We start from the raw sequence: 18335 nt of genomic DNA on the forward strand, positions 1-18335 counted from the left end.
TGATTTAAATATAGTAATTTTTAAACTGAGCAGTAATTTTACATCCATAGAAACTCAAATGTAATATTTAAAACTTCAATACATAAAATCAGTTATTTAACAATATAAGGTGGTGTTTAATTTATTTTTAACATTGTATTTTATACATTTATGCTAGGGGTGCCCAAGTCTAGTTTCCAGGGCTACCATCTGCAACTTTAGATGGATTCCTTCTCTAACACACCTGGACCATTGACTCATTATAAGCCTCTACAGAACTGAATGAGGGAAGTCAACCTTTTGTCTGGGGTGTGTTTTAGCAGGGATGCACTCCTGATTTGTACCGTCAATGTGGCCCTTGGTGAAATTGAGTTTGACACCCTGCTCTAGGGGGAGAAAAAACTGTCATGATTGATAGCTTTTTGTAAAGCCAGTAGCAAAATTTTAAATTCCTCTTCTGTTGATTCTGGCACTTGGGCAAGGGAATTTTAGTTGATAATTTTTACATCTATCATTTTTTTATATCCATCAAATTGATGCATACAAATATTACAAACATTTAGACAAAATGAATTAAAACCAAATTTGTGCTGCTTCTTATGATTAAGTGATATTCAGTCCCATTTGGTTGATGGATGTCTGGCTGTGACAGTGTTTGAATTTTTAATCTTTCCCACACTAAGTGCACCTGCACAGGTTCGCAAGTTTGGTGAACATTCCTCAAGGTAAGTTGTCGTCATTCAGAGCAACAAAGAGCAGACATCAGTCTGATGAGGGGACCGATGGCTGGAAAAGCAGAAGCGATAAAAGGAGGAATAGTGGGCTGGACATTGAGAAAGACTCCAGGGTTGGTTTGGATCTGAGCCTGGAGAGGAACTGCGGCTGACGACGGCGGGTGGAGAAACTGGAGAATGAGGGAAAGAAGGAGAAGATAGCAAAGTGGAAAAAAACGTTTTCGACTGAATAGCTGAGTTGTCGGCAGAAGATAGTGAAGAAGAAATGTTAGCAGTGAAAGAGTTGAACAAGCAGAAAGAGACTGAAGATTGAAGCCTTACGGATGTGTGTAGCTGGAGGAAGGAAGGAGAAGGAGGGGGCTTCTGTCGTATGAGCTTGCTGCTGGATGGATGCTGGAGAGTGAGGAAGGGGAGTAGGAAGAGGAGGAAGAAAGAGGGAGAGAGGAGGCTGATTAACCAGGGAGAGATTGGAGCCTCAGTGGCTTGCTTGCATTCGACCACACTCTTCCTTTGATGAGGGCTGGATCCTTAAGCTCAATCAGTCCCACATGAGTCCAACTGTGAGGAGAGGGAGACAGAGAGGCCAGAAGAAATGTTGGAGGGAGGCAGGGGGTGGTAAAGACTGTCAGGGAGAAGTGAGGAAGAGGAAGGAGGAAGGAGAAGATAAAGGAAACATTGCGTGACATCAAGCCCTGGGGATGAATAAAGGGTGGGCGGGAGAATAAAATAAAGGAGGAGAAATGAAGATCAAGACATGGGGTATACTTAAAGAATAAGTAATAGAGAGGCTATTTTCCTTAAATGCTCTTTAAATACCCAACGTTTAAAATGCTTCAGTGGATAAATTAATCATTGTAAGTCGGGAGGAATCAGAAACAAAGCACACTGAAACGTAATTGTGCAAAAGTTTGCAATTTTTCTTCTTCTGTTTTGTGTATATATACTTGTATGCGTAGAAGACTGACTACTAACTTTATTCAACAACCTCATCAGACGATGAGGTTCAACGTCCTCAAAGTGACCAAGGCTGCTGGAGCCAAGAAACAGTTCCAGAAGTTTTAAACCAGTCCGACCAGCTTATCTCACTGTCTCATGAAGACAATCATGTTTTTGGGGGAAAAAAAAAACTTTAAATATAATGCATAAACTACTCACCAGTCACTTTTTTTTTTATTTTTTTTTTTTAGATGTTCTTTCCAACTATTAGTTTGGACCTCCGTTTCCAGTCAGAACCACCTAAGTGAGGGGTGCCCAAGTCCAGTCATGGAGAACTTTTAGACACATCCTTTATCTAACACACCTGGATCAAATGAGTGGCTCGTTAGCAGGCCTCTGCAGAGAAGATGTTATATCCAGAATAAGATTTGGAGATACAGGATTAAATAGTGCTCTTAAAATAATTAATAAACATAATACAGGTTATTGTAATTATTGTGAAAAATTAGAAACAGTACAACATATATTTTTAGAATTTAATAAGTATGTTCACGAAAGAGACTTGTTAATTAGAAATTTAAATAGTAATAAAAGTAAATTAGACATAGATCATCTGGCAATGCAGTTTTTAGCAGTATTTCTAGTTTTCTAAGAAGAACGGCTATTATGGGGAGACTGTAGTAGTAAAAGCATCTGATACATACGCCAATCTGGAAGGTGTCAGTAATGCACCTAAAAGTTTTTGCCAACCACCATAAAAAAAGGGAAGAAGAAGAAGACGAAGGAAGGCCTCTGCAGAGCTGAGTTGCTGCTGGTGAGAGAATGATTTTTGACTTAGGCGTTTTGGAGCAGGAGTGCATCTAAAAGCTGCAGGGTGGTAGATATAAACTCAGAAACAAACTGTAATCTCATTGTAGTGCTACAGGTTACACATGTCCCTAAAATTGTCCTTAGGTTTGAATTTATACTTGGTTTTTTGTCAGGTGTGTAGTTGGGTCATCCTGTGATGGCCTGGTGACATGTCCAGGCTTTACCCCGCCTCCTGCCCACACATAAGCACCAGCCCTGTGACTCTGCAAGGATGAGTGGGTGTGAGTGTGAGAGGGTATAGGCAGTGGATGGCAATGTGCTACAACTAAAACAAAATACATAAAAGGCCAAGTTTAGAAAAAAGAGTGAGCAACTACGTCACCATTGTCATTCTTTCTGTTGCAGAAAATATGGTCTCAAAAAAGGAACAATATTTTTGAAAGAGCGCATTATTCTAAATCTTGACAACTAAGTATTTGGCTTATTTCAATATATCATGTTTTAGTACATGTGAAGAGTTTGATTTCTTTATGGCATCGCCTCATTTGCTTTCAAGGTACCAAAGATCTGTTTTGAAGCTTCAATAAGCTTGTGGGTCGACTGTCGATGTGGGTGTTTTTGTGCCCTCTTGTAAAACTGCGGAAGAAAGAGTTTAAAAAAGAGAGAGAGTTTGCTCACATGCTGTATGTGCCTAATCGTGTGACTGGCGTGTGGCATGGCGTCACTGCAGTGGATGAATGTGGCAGCATTTAGTGGTTCACCCGAAGCTCAGGTCTCCTTCTCTCTTTCCTTTCTCTTTTTCTCTCTTTCAACACCACATCAGCGCCAGAGGGCCGCGGCATCATTACCCCATTACTGCGTCTTTGCGCCAGAGGCGGAATTAAACCTTTAACAGCCCCATCTGCTGTCTTCTTTCCTCTTCGATGCAGCGTTCTGCAGGAACCAATTAATCACAGCAGCCATGAGGGCTGCAGTTAGTGAGTATTTAACGGAATAAAAACAACTTCAGTCTGCTCTGTAGATAGCTGTGTTGCCAGTGAATGTAAATGTTGGCTTTTCTAATGAAAGACTGTGAAACCAGTGGAATCTGATTGTCTTGTAGAAGGAGCATATGAACCTTGTTTTATTTGATGTGCTTCTGTGAAGGGGGGAGAGAAGCAGAGCAAAACTGGGTGATGCAATCAGGATGATAACCTAACAGGCTTCATGGAAGTAACTGTATATTCTCCAGTTGAATCCCCTCTGCCACTTGGCAGACGTATAGAACTGAGGTTGCTTTATTGGTTTCCCCTAATTGGTGCCAGTTTCCATTTCATTTCCAAAAATTACAGTGGCGTCCTGCTTGCTCTGCGTGCATGCATTCTGGGTACATGTAACAGAGACACACTGACAGAGAAATAAAGGAAAAGGGGGAATGAAGTGGAAAACAAGATGTAGAGGTAGCGGCGAGACACTCTGCTGTGCTGCTATAACCCTGTGATGACTGTTTGTGCTTTGTTCTGTTTATGTGTGTATAATGAGTCATCAGTGATTGGCCAAGTTGATGTGGTCAGCAACGGAGGCAGAGGGAACACTTTACAGTAAGTGCATCAATGGAAAAGAACTTCGCTGGGAGGGGAGAGGAGGGCGAGGTGGTGCAGAGGGGGAGCAGAGCAAGAGGAGCACACATCATTCCTCCAATTGTAGGAGTAAATTACACAAAAATACACAAAACTCACCACAGCCATGCAAGAAAGCCACCGTGACGGGGAGCCGGAAAAAAAAAAAAAGAATACGTTGGATTTGGATAAACACACGTGCAGAGGCTGCAAGCAGAGTAAACAGGGCTCAGAAATTCAGTGTTTGGAGTAACTTTTGGAGCTGATCAGAAAAAACAAGGAAAGTAAAGCAGCATTAGAAAACATTTGGATCTTCTGATGAAGGGCTTCTATTACACACAGCTGGAAGGCCTGAATAAAGGAGGATCCGTAGATCAACCGCTACTCCCTGCGACGCATTATTCAGAAGCTGTTCCCCTAAATGTGATAATTATATGCTTACCCATTCTCAGTGCAGCACAAATATACAAACCGTGCTGCTTCTGTTCGTCCTCCTTGTAATTCTTCTTTTATTTCCTCAAACACTTTAAGCTACTCTGTTATAACCCAGCTCCATTACGCCGTTAAGCAGTTGTCTGTCTGATTCCCGAGTCCTAAAGCCAGGACACGCAAGAATATTAAGCTCAGAAAATGTGATGCACCTATTTGGCAATGAATGTGCATCTGGGCTTCCATCTGTGGATTGAAAAAACATGTAGGTGTGTGTGCATGTACATCGGTGTGTGTTTAAATGCGTGCATGTGTGTATGTGTGCTGGCAGGCCAATGCACCATTGTGCAGCAGCAACCACAGCCCCCCCCCCTCCCACAACCCACCACAACAAAGAGCAATTAAACGCCGCTGCCTTGCCAGCTGAGGAGCCAACCGCCGGCCACACTTCCACAAACAGGCAGATCTGTTTAAAACCAAAAGGGGAGAAGCAATAAAAGCCAACCTACCGAGAGCAAGCCCCTTGCTAGTCCCATTCCCCTGATTCAAACCAGAGGCTGGCTGGCTGGCTGGCTTCACCCTGTCGCTTACTATCATTGTTCAGGCCGGATTATCATCAGATATGCCGCTTCATTTGAAAGACTCTCAGTTCAATGCAATGCTAGTCATGTTTAATGTATATAAACTACTCAAGCAAGGGATTTTGACTTTAGCTTGATCAGGAAGTGAACTGAAACCGACTGAATGCCACTTTAGTTCTTTTTTTTGTGTGTCACAGGGCTTTGAGTAAGGAAAAAAAGAGTTCAGATGGACAGTGTTCCTTCAACGTCTGTTGATGTCATACAATGACAGACTGCTGCTTAACAGGATGTGTACATGGAGTCGTACTGTTTGTTTGACCTGCCAAAGGTCGCGTTAAGGATTACAGCCTTTTGTTAACCACATTAAAACAGTGGAAATGGCAGCAAAAAGCTCACCGGCTTCTTTCATTCTCTCATTTTTTGGCGTCAGGCACCTAGCTTCTACTACATAATCTGTCTGCATTATGCACATTGTCGCCTATGTTGTAGTTACTCACTCATTCCTTAGATCTGAAGTGGTGATATCAGACATGTTATAAGCTGTAAGAATGCATTATGAATTCAAAGTTTTAACTGTGGAAGTATTTTAAAATGAGTGAATAAATCTTGTTGCATTGTAGTAGAAGTTGGCCATACTCCAGGCAATTCCTTTCTTCGAGTTTGCTCCTAAACACACATACATTAATGATGGTAAATAGAAGTATGACTATTTTTTGAACATCTCAGATTGAAAAAAACATAATTTACAAAAAGTAAGAGTACATTTTAGCATGCTTTCATTGTTTAGATTTTACGATGTTATGATACATTGTTCACATAAACAAGCTTTGAGGAAAATTTATGAAGTGATAAAAGTACTAAATTTCCATAAACCTTTTTAATTCATGTCAACCACTCAACCCACTTAGACCCACAGTCACACAATCAAACACACATCCATACACTGATGCACAGATTGGTGACAGGGACTTGGAAATGTTTTAACAATTCTTCTTGTATTTGTTGTAGAATAGCAATCTCAAACTACAATGTCATTTATAGGGATATTGTTATGAACCATTACAAATTGGTTATTGAATTTCAAAGGGTTTTTCTGGATTTTAATTTTTTTTACCTATTACAGAAAGATGCCATACTTGAGCTTGAGGGGGTTGCATATAATCAGATCTATGCTGTAACAATTTGCTTCGTCGGCTGATATGGCGGATCAGCTGATTGAGAGTTTGCTGTGATCATTTTAAAACTATATGAGACGTGAAAAGCTTTGGCACAGACCAGCTGCACAACTAATGCAACATATAAAAGTTTACCCCATTCTTGGCGGAGCTTGAATGGACTGGTGAGTTGCAGCTGATTGGTGGAGTGGCACAGCCGGCAGGCGCAAACAACACAACTTCCCATAAAACCACATACGCTGATCAGCCAAAAAACAGTACCAAAGTTGATGGCATCTTGTGAAATTGATTGACTTATTCAGCAGACTCATTGTCCACATAGAAATAAAAGAAAAACAAAGACATGATGTACAACAAGACTGTTAATCTGACAAAGTAAGAACATTTTCACTTTGAGTTGTTTAAATTGTAAAAGCGATCTGTGTGCATCTGTCAAGCTTGTTAACTTTCCACAACTTATCTAAGATTTATTTCATTTCCAACAAACTCAACATGGTATGTCATTATTCTGCGGAACTATTGACCATAATTTTTCACAGAACAATTGCTTCAAAAGATTACCCAAAAGCTTTAGTAAAATAATACATCTGGGGGGTTTTTTTTTTTTTTTTTTGGTTTTTTTTTTTTACATTTTTTACAATTACACAAGCAGGGAGCGGACACAACTAGGACTTATCATGTCAACACATTCTCCCACATGACCTGTTAATCTACGTAGCTCCTTTAGAGTTACCATCGTCTCCTTACTGAGTTTGTTAAATTAGGAGGATGTCATTTCTTTAGAGCTTGGGATTTTTTTATAATCTAACCCACTTTTTAACTTATCCACAGCTTTAACCCTGACCTGTCTGCTGTGTGTTCTGAAAGTTATAAAAAGTTCATATTTTAAATTATGCATGAATGAGCTCTGTTTTGTAATGAAATGAGTTTTGAAGGCAACAGATTACAATGGATGTTATTCAGTGTGAAGAAGTAAAAGGGACTCAATGCAAATTCATTTGAAAACATGAAAATACATTTTCACAATTTTAATTAAACACCACTTTTGGTTGGTCTGTCACAAAAAAAATTGGTCGAATCAAGTGATTGTAATGTGGCAAAATATGAAATGGTTTAAGGGGTATGAGTATTTAAATAACTAAAGCGATAAAGAACAATCTACAGGGAGATCAGTGACTTAAAACCAGAAATATACAAAAGCTTTTTAGAATTAACATTAGCTCATGTGTTTCGCCTCTTTTCTAGTTTTTTAGACTCGTGTGCTTTGGTCCGAAGATTTTCTTTGATGCTTTGTTTCCTCTCTGACCCCAGTAGAGGGCAGGAGTGCAGGGACCTGAAGGAAGCATCCTTCCCTTGGCCCAGCCCAGCCCACTCTAGCCCGGCTCGGCCTGGGTTCAGCGTGGGCCACATCGCGGTGTCTTTGGTCAGGCAGCCTGGAGCCCTTGGGCGCTGGCAAGGGGTGCGGGCGTCCGGGAGGGGCCCCCTCAAAAGCCATCTACGAGGGGCCACACCCACACGGCCATTACGGTGTAGGCTGTTCTGGGCTTCTCCCGAGGCCGCCCGCCTGCCATTTTTAGAGCAGCAACACAGTAGACCACATACTGTGGCTTCAGGCAAGTGGGGGGAAGGAAAGGTTTCTTCTTTATTTTCAGTCAAAGCGCCAAGGGCTTTGGGAGAATTTCTACAATTGCTCTCCAGTAGAAAAAGTTTGTCAAGAGGAACATGTTTATCTCAGTTTCACTTGGAAAAAAAAATTGAACAATCAATGGCTTTCAGAGTTAGAACCCGAAGTTTTGTCCAGCAGCATCCGGTGGAAATCGAGCCCTCAGTACCTTTAATTGGACTGTTTTACTTGTGTGGTTTGGTCTTTCTCTTGGTAATAAAAGAATAGATGAGCTGAAAGCATCAAGCTCAACTCCAAGATTTGGAGAAGCGAGTTACGGTTGGTTTACACAGTCCTGCACAGTCTCAGTGTTTTTCAGGAGAGTATGTGGGTGAAGCATTGGGTGGTCTGAAGTGGAGAAGACTTGAGCTTCCTCTTGCTCACATATGGTGCGGGTTGGCCTTTTTGTTTTGATTTCAGGGGTTTTAGGTTATAAGAAAGTAAGTCCCCTTTAGGTACAACCTGCTTATTTTACTTACCTATAATGTAATTCTATTTCTGTGTACGGTTTCTCCACTCCTTCTGCAGATTCTCCAAGTGTTTTCAGACTTTTCCAATTTGAACTCACGCCACATTTAAGTGTGAACATTTTGCGTTACATCAAGCAAAAAGGTTGATTTAAGCATCAAGCCCTTTTCTTTTAGTGTTGTTTTTGCTCATTTTCATCGCATACTCTTTTATTGTTGAGCACAGCCCTATAAATCAAAATAATCAAGAATGCTTAACTGATTTTCCACACAATTTCTCAGTTGTCTGGAACATCTGATACTCTCAGTCACCCGACTGAAATGTAGAGACAAATGTACTCTTTTGACCCACTTGAAGATCTTATCCCCCTCCTGCAGTGCAATGTGTCTGTCATAAATAAACGATTGTTCCAACCCCCCAAACCACATCGTTATGGCTCGAAACGATCTAACGTAAAGCTTTGAACAATCGTCTGCAAAGGAGCTGGAAAAGATGGAGGCTTTGTCTTGTGAGTGGCAGACCACAAAACTGGAGTGGATCTCTGAGGGAAAAAAGAAATGCAATACAGACAGAAAAAAATTGAAGAAAAAAAAAAGAATGCCTCCACTAAAACCAGTTTTAGTAGAGGCATTCACCACGTCGTGTTTTGCAAGATGAAAAACTTATGAAAGTGTAGATTTATAAGTATGAGCTGACCTGTTGGTGAAGAACAGGTCAAGACAGAGGGAAAAGTCAGACTGTTTTAAAGCCCCGAATGTCTCGATTCTGAGAAATTAGAATTAAAAAAAAGTACAGATGCTAATTCTGGATTTATTGCAATAAGGAGGGAAGTTCATTAAATGAAGAGAGCGGAAATTATTTCCAGGGTGACAGAGAACCAGAGCTGACTGCTGGTGGCACACACACGACACATGGAACAGATCACACCATGCATGGAGCTGGATTTGCCCGTACAATATAAAGAAACCCAAAAGAGAAAACCTCAATTTACTCCCTTTAAAAAAACCCTTCCTTCTTTTCTGGCGAGGCTCCACCAAGAAGTAATGAGCTCCCACCCAAACCTCAGCAACAGCTGCTGTCAGGGTCTGGGGGCACTGACTAAATAAATCTGAATCGGCGGGGGCAGAGGGTAGGGTGGTCTGCTGAAGCTGGTGGAAATAAGTGAGCATAACTACAGAGATTGTGATGCAAAAATAAATTAATACACCTGAAAAAGCACAAAAAAATAAATAAATAAAAACAATAAATCTAAAAATAGCAACAAAAAAAAAACTGAAATTATAAAGTTATTTTGATCCCTACAACACTTACTTTCCACTCACAGGAGCTAAAATGTCAGTGTTTTATAATTTAAAAAAATTAATTTTGATAAACTATCTCAAAAACTTGTTTCACATATATAGTTGAAGTACATAATTTTTACATTGAAGTTAAAACAAATATATTTGTAAGAGGGGAAAAAACATGAAGAATAAAAAGCTACACTAATCTGGTTGCATAGATGTTTTTAAGCTATTGCACAACTATTTTTTATTTCTAGTTCAGTATTCATTATTGATTTCCCAGTATTCTTCACATTTCTTGATTAAGAAGAAAATTCAATGGAGTTTAAATAAAAAAAAATATACAAAGAACAATTGAAAAAAATCTTCTGAGTTAGATCTCATTGAAACCAAATGGGAATATTTTGTTCCAAAAATTATGCAACGTTTGACAAAAAAATCCAACACAATACATCCTAAAAGAGCACAATATCTACTTTGCAGATGTAACTAAGGCTGTTGTCGAGGTGAAACAGGTTAAATTATGCAGGATAAATGACGCAAATGCTAATGCAATACAAATGCTAGATCAAGGTAGAGCTGAGAAATCATTTAGTGAAATTACTCAGTTAAAAATATTATAATTTTTTTTTGTTTTATTCTAAAATCTTTGCTCCTTACATCTTAAACATTTCATATTTGCCACAGTAAGAACACAATTTTTGTCATTTCTTAGGGAAATAAAGACCTAGAAAAAAGACGAAATATAACTCCGATAGTCATTCTCATGCCATTGCAGACAATAACACATTTGTTTTGTAAAAACTCCTTCACAACCAAGACAAACAATGCTTAATCTTTCAAATAGCCTGTTTAAGTATTTAAAAAGTACAACAAAGAAAGGTCCTGATTATTTGTTCAGAACTCACAGGTTTTGTGTTGTTGTTGCTGTTGTTGTTGTTGAAGCACCTCTTTAATTGCCTTGGTGTTTTTTTTTTTTAGGTTTTTATTCAGAAAATATGAAATCTGAAATTTCAGTTTTAGAAAATACGTTGTACAGCCAGTCAAACAACCTAAGCACAAGATTCCCTTACTCTCAGTTTCTGTGAGTGTTAGCCTCATAATCCATCACAGTAAGTTTAAGTTCCTGTATTTTTGGACCAAGCAGCAGTGGCTCAGTGAACATCACAGGTAAGAATAGGTATGGTAAAAGTCAACAATGGTGGCTCCAAATTGTTAAGTTGATATAGCTGCAGCAACAGTTGCCAGAAACGTGCAAGTCTTTTGTTCATTGGAACAAAGTTACCAATATTGACTTTCAATGAGCCAAATTTTTTGGGCTAAAAGAGGGAAAATCCTGAATTTGTAAAAGCATTTTGAAATGAACTTCCATTAGTATGCTTTTTGAGATTTTGGTTCACTTCTTTTGGAACCAAATAGCAAAAAAGTTTAGTAATCATATATTTTTTAATCATGGACAAGAACAACAGTTTATTATTCTTTTTATTTAATTTTATCTACACAAGACTTTGCTAAAGGAATATTTTCTCAGTTTTTCAGTAGCTGTTGAAGAAGAATATCCCCCCAGCATCATGCTTCCATGTAGGTGTTGTGTTCAAGGTCATGTACAATGTCAGTCTTCCTATGGTTCCTATTTACTTTTAGCCCCAAAATGCCAGTTATCTAACACATTTTCAGCAAATCTGCATCCTTTGAGTATTCACACAGCATTTACTCTTGCAAGTAAGAGAATCTTGTGCTTAGGTTGTTTGACTGGCTCTACAACATGTTTTCTGAATCTGAAATTTCAGATTTCATATTTTCTGAATCAGCAACACATAATTAGACTTGGTGCTAATCGTTTATGTAATCCCAGTCTAAATTTGAACCCACCAGTCATTTCCACCACACACCTCACCACTGTCCCTCTGTGGGTGTATTTAGGCTTAATGAGGCAATCACAGAAAAGAAGGAAAATAAAATAAAAATAAAAACCTAAAAAAACACCTAGGCAATTAAAGAGTTGATGAGAAAAAGAAACAATTTCTTGCCGTATCCATCTATTCTTTCTTATAGTTCTAAATATGTTCTAAATAAACCATATCGCCCCTCAGGGTAAGAAATAATATGTTTTATTTAGAACAAATAAAAAAAAACAAGAATACATACATATGTACATACACATACATAATAATACTACCAGTAGTGTCAGAAAAACTTGAATGATTTTCTAGCAAACATTTTTGATAAACTGCAGGAATAAAATTACTTTCTGAGGTTCAAGTTGAAGTCATGCCACCAGACTTCCAGAAGTTGCCAGTACTTCAAAGCTCTATGTAATTATTCTTAAAAACAACATTTCATATTCTGTCACATACTTTTTTTTTTATAGAGCATGTTAAAAGTTTATTCTAAATGCAAGCTAGTAAATCTTTTGATCTCACAGTTATAAAACACATAATTCAAATGAAAATAACTTTTTTTGGTCTGTTTTTGGATTTAAATCTGACATCAAAAGTTAATATAAGTTTAATCGTAACTACGTTAAATGCTGGATTTGTTTATCTTCATGCTGCTTACTGGACACCCAGCAGAGTCCAGTCAGAGTCGTGTCTCGGGAGTCCCTCTCATTTTGCATAACATGTATAAAGAGACATTGAAAGACACTGTCATTGCTACTATTGCACCATGCTGAGCAATTGCATGCATGACGCCTGTTTGGGTCATTAGACGGCCACAGGTCTCGTCAACAGACAGCGAGATTACAGGCCAGATGTCAGCTTGTATACAGCATGAAGGCGGCTCACTGGGATTTGTTTAGGGGTAAATGGACTTTTGTATTCCTAGAGCTGATACTTGCTTGTAATACTGTGAATAACAAACAGCACATGCACTATGTTGCGTAACATACTAGCTTAATTATCATTTTGAAAACAGTGAGTGTTATAAATAAAAGTAAAAACACTACCTCAAAATATGATGTAGGGTTGTTTCTTGTAACAGAGATATTGTTCATCCGGTTCATAATTCACAAGTATTAAGAAGGATGTAGAAAATAACATTTTATTTTTTTTTTAATTTGCATTTTCTTTTTATGTAGGTATAACAGTTGACAAGAGAAGATGCGGGTTGTTGATTTACATAAATAAAATATTTGATTCTGTCTGAAAGGAGGATACAATGTGGGTTATTCTATTTATCATTAACACTTAAATCAAGAGTTAGAGAAAGACTGTAACTATGAATGAATTAATGTAATCAAGTATTAGAAACCGCACAAAAAGGCATACAATTGAGACAGTGGTCAGTCCTCGGTTCTGACATGTCAGGGCAAGACTTCTTGTAGCTCCTGTTTCTCTCCGTCAGTGCCAGAACACAGCTGCCTGTCAGCAGCTACTGGGGAAGAAGTTACTGTTTGCTTGTTTCCACTGAAAGAACTATAAGAACAAGTTATGTGTTCACTTGCCTCAGAACATCTGTGTTTTGCTGAAAGCCAACGCCCTTTTCCATCTGTGTTGGGAACAAAGCATGCATCATCAGCAGGGGGCCTTACACAGCACAGAAGACGAGCATAGCAGCAAGATGATGGACGCCGGTGGAAACATGCAACACCTGATCAGCCATCGGAGGCAGATGCGAGCCACTTTCAGCTGACATGCAATCATTTTATTGAACTTATAAAAGACTAAAGGCTTTCAGAAATTTTAAATTAGCAACATAAAATAATTTATATGAGATATATAACTTACATGTTCAGAGGAGACGGTTTTCCTAAGAACTTCAGAGTCATAAAAACATAAATATTTTGAAAAATAAGATATTATTATGGCTTAAATTGGGGGTATGTAGCTTTTATTTAAAAAATAAAGTTTTTTTTTGTTTTTTTTTTACATATTTATTAAAACTGTCACTATCCTGACAGGATAATATGAGAGATAATATGGGAAAAGATAGAGCTCTTCCACTCCTCACAGAGTTACTATTGCCATCTGAAGAAATGCTCCCAGTCAAAAGCAACCAATCAGACCCAGTATGAAGGTGTTAGTGCTGTCAATCATCCTCGTGTACCAGGAAATCCTTCATCATTGGTGACCATGCTGACTAGCCCTGCTGACGGGATGACGTTGTTTTCTGTCAGGTAGCATGTGGGAGGTCATGCGCAGCGTGTACATGAGCATGACTGATGGCGCTAAAAACCTCCTCCTGGCTCTGATTAATTGTCGTTGACTGAGCTGTGTTTTTCTGTAGTTGGCAGTGGGAGAACTAGGAGAAGGCAGAGAAAATCAATTTTGTCACAGATAATCTGTCTCATACTCTTCTGTCATGACAGAAGCAGTTTTAGCAAATATGTAAAGCATATATTTTTAAAAAAGTGACATACCCCAGGTTGAAAGTGTGAAGAGCCTTAGTGAAAGCAGTTAAATATGTTTGAATGGTCATGTCTGAGGTGTTGGTGTAGACGCTCCTTGCTTCAGCTAATTATCATGATGCATAAAACATGTATTCACTGGTGGAAACGCAGTCTGCTGGTGGTGAAATTCTTTGAAACCACCAATATGGCTTAATGGAGGGAGAGAGCAGTGAAGCAAAGAGGGTCATTATTAAAAGCATGTCATTCCTTTTCATGTATGGCCTTATGAGAGAGCAGAAAACCAGCATCTGATGCCAAAATCAGCATCATCATCAGCATAAATGAACATGAAATTTGATGCTCTGTTGTATAACCTAAAACCCAGTCTCGCTGTCTATTTGTCTCCCCCTCGCCCTCTCCGTTTCTCCCCCATTTCTCTTGCTTCCCCATTTTCCGTTGACAAGCTCTCTGAATCTTTGACCACACAGCCTGGAAAAATAGCACGGAGTCATGCTGCACGGCAAGTCTATCCCTGACCCTGATTCCCCCTCACCACATTTCCATCAGCAGCAAAGTAAAACACATCTAATCATTTCAATTTTCCCCCTCTGTTGCAGTATTATTAACAATGTTAATTTTCTGAGGGCTGCCGCCTGGAGGGGAATGTCAAGGGAAATGCATTATGGCAAGATATTCCATTGATCCACCATTATGCACACTTTCATCGTCCCTGTAATGGCCTAATGTTACCGAGAAAGCAATTTAGCACAAATGTAAAAAACAGCAGGCTATTCAGCCTGAAAAGAAAAATACATTAGAAACTTTTTATGCGGTGTCAAGATGTAGATGTCATCTAAGATTTGAAGATTTTCCTTCCTTTGAGTTGTACATGTTTGCTCAGCTTTTCTGAATTAGAACCACTATGGAAATGAGCAGATTTCTGATGTGTGCACCAAGAATATTTGAAGCCTAACATGACAACACGTCAGCGCTAGGTGCTAGTGCTTACAACATGCACGGGAGTCATGGGGAAGAAGCCGAGTGCACCTTCGTCAGTGCACCAAACGTCAGCAGAAAGACAGGACCAGAATGGGCTGTGGGAGGAAGATGGAGGAGCTGGAGAGAATCTACACATTCATGGAGAGAACACGCAAACTCAACTCAGAAGGTTCTGAGGCAGGATCCGAAGCCAAGACCTTCTTGTTCTGAGGGAACAGTGCTAACCACTAAGCCTCCACGCTGCATGATTTGTTCTATTTATGTTATTTTGCATGACCTGAATTAGACCCTTGGTATACCTTGATACTTACTCTTTACTGCACTGGAAATGCTTTTAAAGTGGTTGATGGAACTTACATTTATATTTTGCAAACCTAAGCTTTAAAAGATAAAATAAAAATGTAATTTGAAGTTAAATATTTTCTTGACTAAAACCTTAGTGATTTATAGGAACCAGAACTTTGAAAGGCAGCTGTGGATAGAAATAAATGTTTAAAAGACGCTGCTAAATTTTAAAGTCATGACAGATTTCAGCCACACAGCTAGTAGCAGCTCAAATGTATTTTTCCACAATTAATTGATAAATCTTTATCTTTCCTGCCTTCGAAGTCAGCAGTACTAGCAAAAATGTAAGAGAAAAAACATTAAAACCTATTACTAGCGCTGTGGATCTGTAACTGTTTCCTTGAACACTTATAGATCCAATTTACATCCAGAAATACAGAACATAATTAAATAAATCCAGCAGAATCCTTTGATTGTGCATAGTTATAAAAACAACTGTATACAGTTCAGTTTGAAACTTGTTGCAATACAATACAGCTAAATAAAGCTTACAATGACAACTGGGGAAAGTTGTCCAAGCATCCCTAGCAGATTGTCCTGAGTCACTGACGTTTTAGCAAGACCTCATCTTGAGCAAGCATGTGGCAACAGTGGACAGTTGATTGCATAGAGTTGAGTCATCACAAGGTGGCCAAACTCTCCATCAGTTTTTGTTACTTAGCTTTCTACACACTCCTGGTTTGAGAAAAGAGATGATGACAAAGACCAAATGATCCAGAGGAACTCTGTGGCATATGGCTCATTCAGAACAAACAGGAATAAGTGTGAACAAGTGCACTTGTATGTTGTAGCGCTGTCATTTTTTATATTAGTGACGTGTATGTAGCAAGCATTACTGTTCTTCAGTTATGCCATTTTTGTCAATATTTTTGTAATTCTGGAAAGCTTTTTTTTTTTTCTTTCTTTGTGGCCTCCACTCCAACAAAAATTAAACACTTTCAAAACGTTCAACATGCTGATGTCAGCATGGATGCTTAATTCTCCATTAAGCATCCAGCCACATGCACCAAGAAAGAACTAACTTTATTTTATAGCATTTTAAAATAAAGTTCAAAGCATTGTCTATTTCATATTTAAAAATAGAGGCATGGTAGTTGACATTAAATAAATACTGTTTTCTCTATTTCATCCACCTGGTGTTTATGAGGTATCTTTGCAGCAGAAACCACCTGGGATATCCGATACTACCGTATCTACATAAACATGCCCACCCAGTGCTCCAAGAACCCCCAAGCCTGGAGCGCCCTTACCCAAAAATCCCAACCACACCGGGAAGAAAACAGCAAATAGAGCAGAGAAAGCTTTTTGATGAGGACGTTATAGGAGCGTAACACGTTCTCTAATTATAGATCTCACTTGCTCTCTTTTGAAGACAACAGTAAATGCGAACACGCCACGGTTTTAGATTACGACGAGTCTTATAAAATGGGGAAAAGCGTCCCTTTGCGGGACCACTTTGCAGCAACTTCGAAGGCTTTTTTGATTTACCTCCCCTGTCATTTCATCTAAATGTAAAACATTAATGAATCCTACACAGAAAAAAAAAAGAGGAAAATTTCACTTAAAGACTGATGCCGGTGACAGACCGTAAGTCAAATGAGAGGGGAGGGAAATGCCTCAAAAAGTGTGAAAAGATTGCCACGTAACACACGCATTCATCAGGATTTGGCAAGATTAAACCAAGATGGATGGACGAACAGATAGATAGATAGATAGATAGATAGATAGATAGATAGATAGATAGATAGATAGATAGATAGATAGATAGATAGATAGATAGATAGATGAGAGTGTGTTTATGATTGCATGCAGCAGCCTTTGTTCTTTCGTTCACACCACTTCTGGAAGAAGAAAGCGAAGCAATGAAGGTCAGTTGCAGAGCAGGCTGCCAAATATAGCCGCTGTGTTCATGTGAGGGCCAGACTCTCCAGAACGACAAGCCCTGCTCTGACCATGCCCTGTAATTGAGGAGAAAATAAGGACAGAAATTATATGTTTATTTTTGACAACAATTTTAATCTTCTGTGCTCTCCTTCAGAAAATGAGACGCCTACAAAAAAAGGCGCTGAGAATCTGTTTTCTGCTCGGAGGCTCAGAGTTCAGTTTTTGAACTTTTTGGTGTTGCAATAAATTAAATTCTCAAGAACAAACCTTGTTTGGTGCTTCGAAAAATATTATTTCATTTTGAAGCCTCAGAAATAATGGAGATCAGTTTATTTCAGGAAGATTTTACAGTGTAGTTTGAGGTTGTTCTCAAACATGTAATGACAGTATATTTGCCACAAAAAAAAAAAAACTTTGTTATGCATCGCTTCAAATGAGCAAAAGTTCAGCGTTCTTGTTGGACAAAGATCTTAATGTTATCTGTCTTTTTTCTTGTATTTGTTAAATTGCTACTATGATCATATACTTTAATTCCTACACATTATTTAAAATAACAGTGATAACAATTTATTTGAAAACTTAGGTAACTTAAGGCTAAATATAATGTTTTATATATACCACTTTACGTTTTTTATATATATATATATATATATAAAATACATATTTAAAATTGTGGAAAAAAAATAATCTGCCTTTACAGATGTCCTCTGTTTTTGCTTAGTTTTTTCAAAATGTTTCAAATAAAAAAAAATGTCTACATAAGACAAACATATCCTGAGTAAATGCAACATTTCTTATCCTCCTGACTACCAGGAAAAAATAGTCCAATCACCTTTTTTTTTAATACCAGTCTTTGTAAGGTAATAAAAGGTTTTATGCACTTACTATGTCTCTTCCCATAAAATGTGTTATTACTGATGAACGCCATTTTTATGAATTAGAAAAAGGTACGCACAAAAGTCCCACCCCTTCACATGTGGTATCATTGAAAAGCCCTAAATGTCCTCTCCAGATACCAAAAGGAATTAATTCAGTAGAATGCAGGGGGTGGGAGACATTCAAGTTTAGAAATGTCCTCTACAGAGGACAAAAATGAACTACTGGTAGTCAGGAGGATACGT

Source organism: Poecilia latipinna, unplaced genomic scaffold (genome assembly GCF_001443285.1).
Source record: "Poecilia latipinna isolate Pla-1442-1.1 unplaced genomic scaffold, P_latipinna-1.0 Scaffold41, whole genome shotgun sequence".
Classification (NCBI taxonomy): Eukaryota; Metazoa; Chordata; class Actinopteri; order Cyprinodontiformes; family Poeciliidae; genus Poecilia; species Poecilia latipinna.